The sequence below is a fragment of the Mchenga conophoros genome, linkage group LG14, assembly GCF_057382185.1.
Source record: "Mchenga conophoros isolate Kocher_MC1m ecotype Shallow Benthic linkage group LG14, M_conophoros_male_GT1.1, whole genome shotgun sequence".
Lineage (NCBI taxonomy): Eukaryota > Metazoa > Chordata > Actinopteri > Cichliformes > Cichlidae > Mchenga > Mchenga conophoros.
In genome coordinates, this window is record NC_140539.1 from 29,957,627 (window position 1) to 29,968,017 (window position 10,391).

Sequence of the window (10,391 nt, forward strand, 5' to 3'; positions counted from 1 at the left end):
GTCATAAATTTTGGTAATGATAAATTTTTGATATATCGCCCAGCCCTAGTATATATATATATATATATATATATATATATATATATATATATATATATAAACACCCAGCACGCCCCTGCGGGCGGTTTATCCTTCAAGCTCGGGTCCTCTACCAGAGGCCTGGGAGCTTGAGGGTCCTGCGCAGTATCTTAGCTGTTCCCAGGACTGCACTCTTCTGGACAGAGATCTCCGATGTTTTTCCCGGGATCTGCTGGAGCCACTCGCCTAGCTTGGGAGTCACCGCACCTAGTGCTCCGATTACCACGGGGACCACCGTTACCTTCACCCTCCACATCCTCTCGAGCTCTTCTCTGAGCCCTTGGTATTTCTCCAGCTTCTCGTGTTCCTTCTTCCTGATATTGCTGTCATTCGGAACCGCTACATCGATCACTACGGCCGTCTTCTTCTGTTTGTCTACCACCACTATGTCCGGTTGGTTAGCCACCACCATTTTGTCCGTCTGTATCTGGAAGTCCCACAGGATCTTAGCTCGGTCATTCTCCACCACCCTTGGGGGCATCTCCCATTTTGACCTCGGGACTTCTAGGTTATACTCGGCACAGATGTTCCTGCACACTATGCCGGCCACTTGGTTATGGCGTTCCATGTATGCCTTGCCTGCTAGCATCTTGCACCCTGCTGTTATGTGCTGGATTGTCTCTGGGGCATCTTTACACAGCCTGCACCTGGGGTCTTGCCTGGTGTGATAGACCCCAGCCTCTATGGATCTTGTACTCAGAGCTTGTTCTTGTGCTGCCATGATTAGTGCCTCTGTGCTGTCTTTCAGTCCAGCTTTGTCCAGCCACTGGTAGGATTTCTGGATATCAGCCACCTCCTCTATCTGCCGGTGGTACATACCGTGCAGGGGCCTGTCCTTCCATGATGGTTCCTCGTCTCCCTCCTCTTTCTTGGGTTTCTGCTGCCTGAGGTATTCACTGAGCACTCGGTCAGTTGGGGCCATCTTCCCAATGTATTCTTGGATGTTCGTTGTCTCATCCTGGACTGTGGTGCTGACACTCACCAGTCCCCGGCCCCCTTCCTTCCGCTTAGCGTACAGCCTCAGGGTGCTGGACTTGGGGTGAAACCCTCCATGCATGGTAAGGAGCTTTCTTGTCTTTATGTCAGTGGCTTCTATCTCCTCCTTTGGCCAGCTTATTACCCCAGCAGGGTACCTGATCACGGGCAGGGCGTATGTGTTGATGGCCCGAATCTTGTTCTTACCATTCAGCTGACTCCTCAGGACTTGCCTGACCCTCTGCAGGTACTTGGTGGTTGCAGCCTTTCTAGCGGCCTCTTCATGGTTCCCATTTGCCTGCGGGATCCCCAAGTACTTGTAACTGTCCTCTATGTCTGCAATGTTGCCTTCTGGTAGTTCAATCCCCTCAGTTCTGACTACCTTCCCTCTCTTTGTTACCATCCGACTACACTTCTCCAGTCCGAACGACATTCCAATGTCATTGCTGTATAGCCTGGTAGTGTGGATCAGTGAATCGATGTCTCGTTCACTCTTGGCATACAGCTTGATGTCATCCATGTACAGGAGGTGGCTGACAACTGCTCCGTTCCGTAGTCGGTATCCGTAGCTAGTCTTGTTAATGATCTCACTGAGGGGGTTCAGGCCTATGCAGAACAGCAGTGGGGACAGAGCATCTCCTTGGTAGATCCCGCACTTGATGGTAACTTGTGCTATGGGCTTGGAGTTGGCCTCTAGTGTTGTACGCCACATCCCCATTGAGTTCCTGATGAAGGCTCTTAGGGTCCCATTGATCTTGTACAATTCTAGGCATTCCAGTATCCAGCTGTGGGGCATTGAGTCATAGGCCTTCTTGTAATCAATCCAGGCAGTGCACAGGTTGGTCAGTCTGGTCTTGCAGTCTCGGCTGATTGTTCTGTCTACCAGTAGCTGGTGTTTTGCACCTCTGGTATTCTTGCCAATTCCTTTCTGTGTCCCGCTCATGTATTGACCCATGTGCCTGTTCATCTTAGCCGATATGATGCCTGACAGGAGCTTCCATGTAGTACTGAGGCAGGTTATTGGTCGGTAGTTGGAGGGGACCGGTCCCTTCTTGGGGTCCTTGGGGATCAGGACCGTCCGGCCTTCAGTTAGCCATTCCGGGTGTCTTTCGTTAACTAGTAGCTGGTTCATTTGTGCTGCCAGATGCTCGTGGAGTGCAGTCAGCTTCTTCAGCCAGTAGGCGTGAACCATGTCGGGCCCTGGTGCTGTCCAACTCTTCATACTGGAGACCCTTTCTTGGATATCTGCCACTGTGATGGTTACTGGACCCTGTTCAGGGAGGTCGCTGTGGTCTGCCCTCAGATCCTCTAGCCACTGAGCATTGCCGTTATGGGTTGCATCCTTCTCCCATATGCTCTTCCAGTATTGCTCCGTCTCCAGCCTTGGTGGTGCTATTCTCTTATTGTTCCCTTGCCACTGAGAGTACACCTTTGCTGGTTCTGTGGAGAACAGCTGGTTTATTCTCCTGCCTTCTATCTCTCTGGTGTACCTCCTCAAGCGGCTGGCCAAGGCTGTGAGTCTTTGCTTGGCAGTTTCCAAGGCCTCAGGTATGGACAGCTTGCTGTATTTCTTAGGCACCTTATTTGTCGCACCTTTCTGCAACTCCGTTAGTTGGCTAACTTCCCTCCGTGCTACTTTGATCTTGCCCTCTAGCCTCCTTCTCCATGGAGGGTACTGCCCCTTGTGGCTGTTCAACTTGTAGCCAAGCATCTCACTGATCACTGCTGCCGTATTGTAGATCAGCTTGTTAGTGTCGGTAATCGTGGTTGTAGGTATTGCCCGTAGTGCTGCATTAACATCATCTAGCAGACCTTCTGAGGGTACTTCACGTAATCTTGGTAACCGGCTACGGGGGATCCAGGTTTCAAGCTTGGCCATGATCCTATTTTTCAGGTCAGTTCCTCTGGCACTCAACGATCCTTCTCCTATCGCACTTGGGGCTATGTACCCAATCTCGGGTGGGGGTGATGATATCTCCCCCCTGACCTGGCGTCCTGACTCCTCCTTGCCGTAGCATTTGTGTTGTACCTCGTCAATCTCTAGCTGTGAGAGCAGTCCCTTCTTTCGAATGTTGGAACACTGAGCTACTAGTTGTTTCGCCGTCATTGTGGATGTTGGGTATCGAAGAATCCATAGGTCCCTCATCCTATTCATGTAGCCCCTTCCGCCGGGGTTACTTGCGTAGTAGCATTCCAACAACGCCCTGTTTTCGTCCCTTGCCCACTGATGCCTTCTTGTTCCAGTAGCCCACTTTTCGTCAGGGTGCCCTGGTTCCTCAACACCTGACGCGGACCTTGTTGATCCGGGCGACGTCCGAGCCGGCATGCCTTCATATTTATCTGTCTCGCTCATGTCTGCGGTAGGCTTGCTTAGCATAGGGGGTCTAGCCTTAGGACCCTTACTGGATACAGACGCCCCAGGTAGGAATCGAACTTGCGATCCTCTGTTCCAAAGGCGTGTAGTCTAACCACTACGCTATCCAGCTGCTATCGCTATCCAGCTGCTATATATATATATATATATATATATATATATATTTATTTATTTTTTTATTAGGGGTGCAACAATACTCGTATCGATATTGAACCGTTCGATACAGTGCTTTCGGTTCGGTACGCATATGTATCAAACAATACAAAATTTTTAATTTATTTTATCAACTTTCCTTCTGACGATGCTGTCTGTGTTGAGCGCTCAGTGGATCTGCGCTCGACAGTGCAGCCTAGGCGGAGTAGTCGAACGCAGATCCACTGAGTGCAGGTCAAGCTAGCTAGACAGAAGTTAAGCTCTCCTTGCAACATGGCAAATTGAACCTCCCCCACCCTAATTCAGATCTGGCATTTGGAACTATTTTGGTTTTCATGTGACGTATGACCCTGAAGGTAAGCGCGTCATGGACAAAAGTAAAACAGTATGTCGGATGTGCCACGCAATGCTCAATTACATTGGTGGGAACTAGTGCGTTAGCGCAGTTTGCTCGTTAACGTGTTGGCCGTCCAGCCCCATGCACGGGGCGATCAGGGGTAGCTTGTTAACGGAGATTTGCGTGTTGTGGCGTTAAGGTCATTTCAACGAGATTAACCTGAAAGTACTAGTGGGAACACAACGAATATAACTGCACATTTACGCCGACATCATCCTAGTGCAAAGACAAGTGGAAGCAAACAAAAACAACAAGCAAGCATGCTACAAACTTTAGCCGAGTCATTTAGACAGCCGTTAGCACATGATTCTCCTTATGGGGACCTGATATGTTTAATATGCTGCTGAGAATATAGCCCAGAAGAAGCGTATAGTATAGCTTTTATTTTTGAAAGAGACATTTCTCTGTAATAAACTCTCTTTTCCAAAGATGAGTGATTCCTCAATCAGATACAGGGCTCGCAATATCGCTAGCCCGACGTCCCGGGGCTAGCGATTTTTCCAGTCGGGCTACCAAAATCTATCTCTGCCCGTCCGGCTATTGTAGGAAGGAAAAATATATGTCAATGCTTTTGCATTCTTTCGGAAATGTAGCTGGGTAATTATGTCATTGGCATCGGTGAGCCACTGTCAATATGTGACATATTGAAATCGCGTTTGAATTGCGCTTGTTTTTTTGCTTTCACTTTGCAATCGCGCGAACTGTGTATAGAGAGCGACAGCACTGATCTGTGAGTGATGATAATTTGTGCACCAATTCCTCTGACATCGTCTTATTAATCGTTAGCTTACTACGCAAACATGACAAGTGAAATCTCCGGCAGCAAGCTTAAACATGTGAGAGGTTGATCGCGCAGAGAATCGCTGAGCGTTATGTGAGTGCGTGTGTAAAAGCAGCAGGATATATATTTTAGTTCTGCTGAGCCAAATAAGACAGGTCAGGGTGAAGAAGTGACAGCCAAAGAAAAGTGTTAGGTTTTGTATTGTTCATTGTCATTTATGCTTAGAAATATTTACTCATATATGCTTAGAAGTATATAATCATTTGTAGATTAAAAGAATGTCTCATCCTAGGAGGTCTGTAACAACTCTGTGTAGCATGAAGAGGGGGGTGCGTTCACTCATCTACAGAGTGTTCTGGCATAGATCCGTATCTTCTCTTGTTGATATATGGCATAGCAAACACACGTATATCTGTTTAAGTATAAGAGCCTTTTGTTCAGATGGACCCGCTAGACTCCTGGCACCAGCTTTGGGGAAGTCTTCACAGGGTCACATCTTGACCTCACACAGATCACACACACACACACACACACACACACACACACACACACACACACACACACACAAAGCCAAGGTAGGACATAGAGGGGGCGACACACTGTCTTACAGACTACCTCAACTTTTGTGTGGACACGGTCGCCCCTGCTAAGACGGTACGGTGTTATCCTAATAACAAACCGTGGGTAACACAGGAAGTCAAAGCTGTCCTCAACATGAAGAAGAAGGCTTTCAGGAGCAAAGTGAAGGAGGAGATGAAAGCAGCACAGCGGGAGGTGAAACGCTGCCTGAGGGAAGCAAAGGACACCTACAGGAGGAAGGTGGAACAGAAGTTGGAGAGGAACAATATGAGGGAGGTCTGGAATGGTGTGAAAACCATCACAGGCCACAACACCAAGAAAAGCACAGTGGGGGGGACTGTGGAGAAGGCAAACGAACTCAACAACTTCTTCAACAGGTTTGACCAGCCCACAACCCCCCCCACCCTCACCCTCACTACAGAGTCCAATCCCCACTCTCCTACCTCCCTCGCTTCCCCCCCTTCCTGACACCATGACACCCCCCTCCAATCCCTCTCTCAGCAGCAAGACATCTCCCCCCCTCCCCTCCTCCCAAACATCTCCCAGTGTCACAGTGGATCAGGTCAGGAGACAACTGAGGAAGCTTTGCCCCAGAAAGGCAGCAGGCCCAGACAAGGTGTGTCCTAGGATGCTAAAGGCGTGTGCTGCTGAACTTGGGGAGCCGCTACAACGAGTCTTCAACCTCAGTCTGCGACTGGGGAGAGTGCCCGCCCTATGGAAGACATCCTGCATCGTCCCGGTCCCCAAAAAGAACCGGCCCAATGAGCTGAATGACTTCCGACCGGTGGCACTGACGTCACATCTTATGAAAACTCTAGAGCGGCTCTTCCTCAACCTCCTCCGACCACAGGTACAACATGCCCAGGACCCACTACAGTTTGCATACAAGGCAGGTGTCGGAGTGAAGGATGCCATCCTGTACCTCCTACACAGAGCCCACTCACACCTGGATGGGGGAAAAGGCACGGTCAGGATCCTGTTTCTTGACTTTTCCAGTGCCTTTAATACCATCCGGCCCTGTATGCTTCAGGAAAAACTGAACAGGATGGAGGTGGACCCCTACCTGGTCGCTTGGATCTCCGACTACCTCACCGACAGACCACAGTACGTCAGGCTGAAGGACATCACGTCTGACACAGTGGTCAGCAGCACAGGAGCACCACAGGGAACTGTGCTGTCCCCTCTTCTCTTCACCCTGTACACCTCTGACTTCTGCTACAATTCTGAATTATGCCACATTCAGAAGTTTGCAGACGACACAGCCATCATGGGGTGTATCTGGGATGATCAGGAAGAGGAGTACAGAAGTCTGGTGAGGAACTTTGTCGCATGGAGTCACACAAACCACCTGCAACTCAACACCTCAAAGACTAAGGAACTGGTTGTGGACTTCGGGAGGTCTAGAGCAGGTCCACTGCCGGTTCAGATAGAGGGGGAGGAGGTGGAGGTGGTCAACAAGTACAAGTACCTTGGGCTGTGGGTGGACAATAAACTGGACTGGTCATGCAACACAGAGCACCTGTATAAAAAAGCACAAAGCCGACTGTACTTCCTCAGGAGGCTGAGGTCTTTTAACATCTGCAGGAAGCTCCTGAGGATGTTTTACCAGTCGGTGGTTGCTGGAGTACTTTTCTATGCTGTGGTGTGCTGGGGGAGCAGCACAGCAAAGAAGGACTCATCCAGGCTGGAGAAACTGATCAGGAAGGCTAGCTCTGTGGTCGGCATGAAGCTGGACACTCTGGTGACAGTGGCAGAGAAAAGGACATTAAAGAAACTGATGAACATTATGGACAATGCCAGGCATCCTCTGCACACGGCCATTAACAACCAGAAGAGTCTGTTCAGTGACAGGTTGCTTCTCCCCAAGACAAGAACTAACAGACTTAAAAACTCCTTTGTCCCACACGCCATCAAACTGTTTAACTCCTCTCTGGAGGGGAGAGGGAGGGGAGACAGGAGGACAAAGGAGGGGGGAACAACTAAGCTGTAGTGCCTCTTCACCTCACTGTGCAATACCTTTTGTGCAATACTTTTTGTAAATAGTCAACAGTGCAATAGACCTCAATACTTGAAATGTGCAATTCACTTGTATTTTTATTTTTTATTCCTATTTATTCTATTTATCCCCTTCGTATATTTTATTTATATTTGTCTCTGTATTTATATATATGTGTGTGTGTGTGTGTGTGTGTGTGTGTGTGTGTGTGTGTGTGTGTGTGTGTGTGTGTGTGTGTGTGTATATATATATACAGTTGTGGTCAAAAGTTTACATACACTTGTAAAGAATATAACATAATGGATCTACTGAGTGTCCCATTATTTCTAAAACTCTGATTTTCCTCTGATAGAGTGATTGGAACAGATACTTCTTTGTCACAAAAAACATTCATGAAGTTTGGTTCTTTAATGACTTTATTATGGGTTAACAGAAAAAAGTGATCACATCTGCTGGGTCAAAAATATACATACAGCAGTGCTAATATTTGGTTACATGTCCCTTAGCCATTTTCACTTCAATTAGGCGCTTTTGGTAGCCATCCACAAGCTTCTGGTTGAATCTTTGACCACTCCTCTTGACAGAATTGGTGCAGTTCAGTTAAATTTAATGGCTTTCTGACATGGACTTGTTTCTTCAGCATTGTCCACATGTTTTCAATGGGGTTTAAGTCAGGACTTTGAGAAGGCCATTCTAAAACCCTTATTCTAGCCTGATTTAGCCATTCCTTTACCACTTTTGATGTGTGTTTGGGGTCATTGTCCTGTTGGAACACCCAACTGCGCCCAAGACCCAACCTTCATGCTGATGATTTTAGGCTATGTTGAAGAATGTGAAGGTAATCCTCCTTCTTCATTGTCCCATTTACTCTCTGTAAAGCACCAGTTCCACTGGCAGCAAAACAGCCCCACAGCATAATACTCCCACCACCATGCTTGATTGTAGGCACGGTGTTCTTGGGGTCAAAGGCCTCACCTTTTCTCCTCCAAACATATCGCTGGGCATTGTGGCCAAAAAGCTCGATTTTTGTTTAGTCTGACCACAGAACTTTCCTCCAGAAGGTCTTATCTTTGTCCATGTGATCAGCAGCAAACTTCAGTCGAGCCTTAAGGTGCCGCTTTTGGAGCAAGGGCTTCCTTCTTGCACGGCAGCCTCTCAGTCCATGGAGACGCAAAACACGTTTAACTGTGGACAATGACACCTGTGTTCCAGCAGCTTCTAATTCTTGGCAGATCTGCCTTTTGGTGATTCTTGGTTGACTCTTTACCCTCCTGACCAATTTTCTCTCAGCAGGAGGTGATAGCTTGCATTCTCTTCCTGATCTTGGCAGTGATGAAACAGTGCCATGCACTTTATACTTACAAACAATTGTTTGCACTGTTGCTCTTGGGACATGCAGCTGCTTTGAAATGCCCCCAAGTGACTTTCCTGACTTGTTCAAGTCAATAATTCGCTTTTTCAGATCCATGCTGAGCTCCTTTGACTTTCCCATTGTAGCATTTGTGGGCGTTTGTATCCAATGAGCCCTATTTAACCTGTCTAAGAGAAGACACCAGCTGTAGTCACTCATAATCACTCAGAAGAAGTTAAGAGGCCATGCTATGAAGCTCAGTTCACTGACAACTTTCTAAGTCACCAAAATTGCTAATTCATGTTACTGTATGTATATTTTTGACCCAGCAGATGTGATCACTTTTTTCTGTTAACCCATAATAAAGTCATTAAAGAACCAAACTTCATGAATGTTTTTTGTGACAAAGAAGTATCTGTTCCAATCACTCTATCAGAGGAAAATCAGAGTTTTAGAAATAATGGGACACTCAGTAGATCCATTATGTTATATTCTTTACAAGTGTATGTAAACTTTTGACCACAACTGTATATAATATTCTGTAACTCTGTAACTTCTGTCGGTGCTGTGCTTTTTTGGAAATCGAATTTCCCAGAGGAACCCACCTGAGGGATTAATAAAGTTCTATCTTATCTTATCTTATCTTATCTTATCTTATCTTATCTTATCTAAGGTACTCTTTGTGTGTATGTAGACGTCATATGTTAATGAACCTATGCATATTCATGTCACCTCAATAAAAGAGCAGTGTTACGGGAGAACGGACGAGAGCAACTGGGTTCAAGCGAAGGAACGGCGTTTGTCCGGTTCTCTCCCGTGCACGAGAAACATGAAGAACTTTGCCTACTTCGTGTCTTGCTTGCTGTGTAATTATATTGTCCTCAACGTTCCAGCGAATAGGTTCAAGCTACAAACCTATCAAAAAGCTTACCACAAAACGGAAAAGTTATGACAAATAAGTGTAGATAAGGCAAAAAGAAAGTGCAGCTTTATGGTTTCATGGACAAAAGAATTTCTGTGGCTGCAATATGACGAGCTAAATAACCAGGGCTGCACATAAGTGGTCCGCGGGTGCGCATTCGCTGTCAAAATAAAAAACACGCACAAGGGTTAGGGTTAGGGTTAAATTTAAAAACTGACGGCATATTGTTCAATTTGTCTTTTGTAAAAATGGATGCAGAAACTTTAATAAAAATATCTGAGGAAAAAGAAACTGTACTTTTGAGTTAAAATATATATTTATAATTTTAATAAATGACAAATTAAAAAGGCATGAACATTTTTTTTGTATCGAAAAAATATCGAACCGTGACACCAAAGTATCGAACCGAACCGTGAATTTTGTGTATCGTTGCACCCCTAGTATATATATGTATATGTATACATATATATATGGCTCGCGTGCGGAGTGAAGCAGAAAAAAGTGCGAGAAAGCGGGTGAGAGAAAGGGCTCGCGTTGTTCACTTCAAAGATCCGGCTCTAAGAGCCATTTCGTTCACAACCGACACATCACTAGAAGAAGGTGCTCTGGTCAGATGAGACCAAAATGGAACTTTTTCGCCAAAATGCAAAACGCTATGTGTGGCGGAAAACTAACACTGCACATCACTCTGAACACACCATCCCCACTGTCAAATATGATGGTGGCAGCATCATGCTCTGGGGGTGCTTCTCTTCAGCAGGGACAGGGAAGCTGGTCAGAGTTGA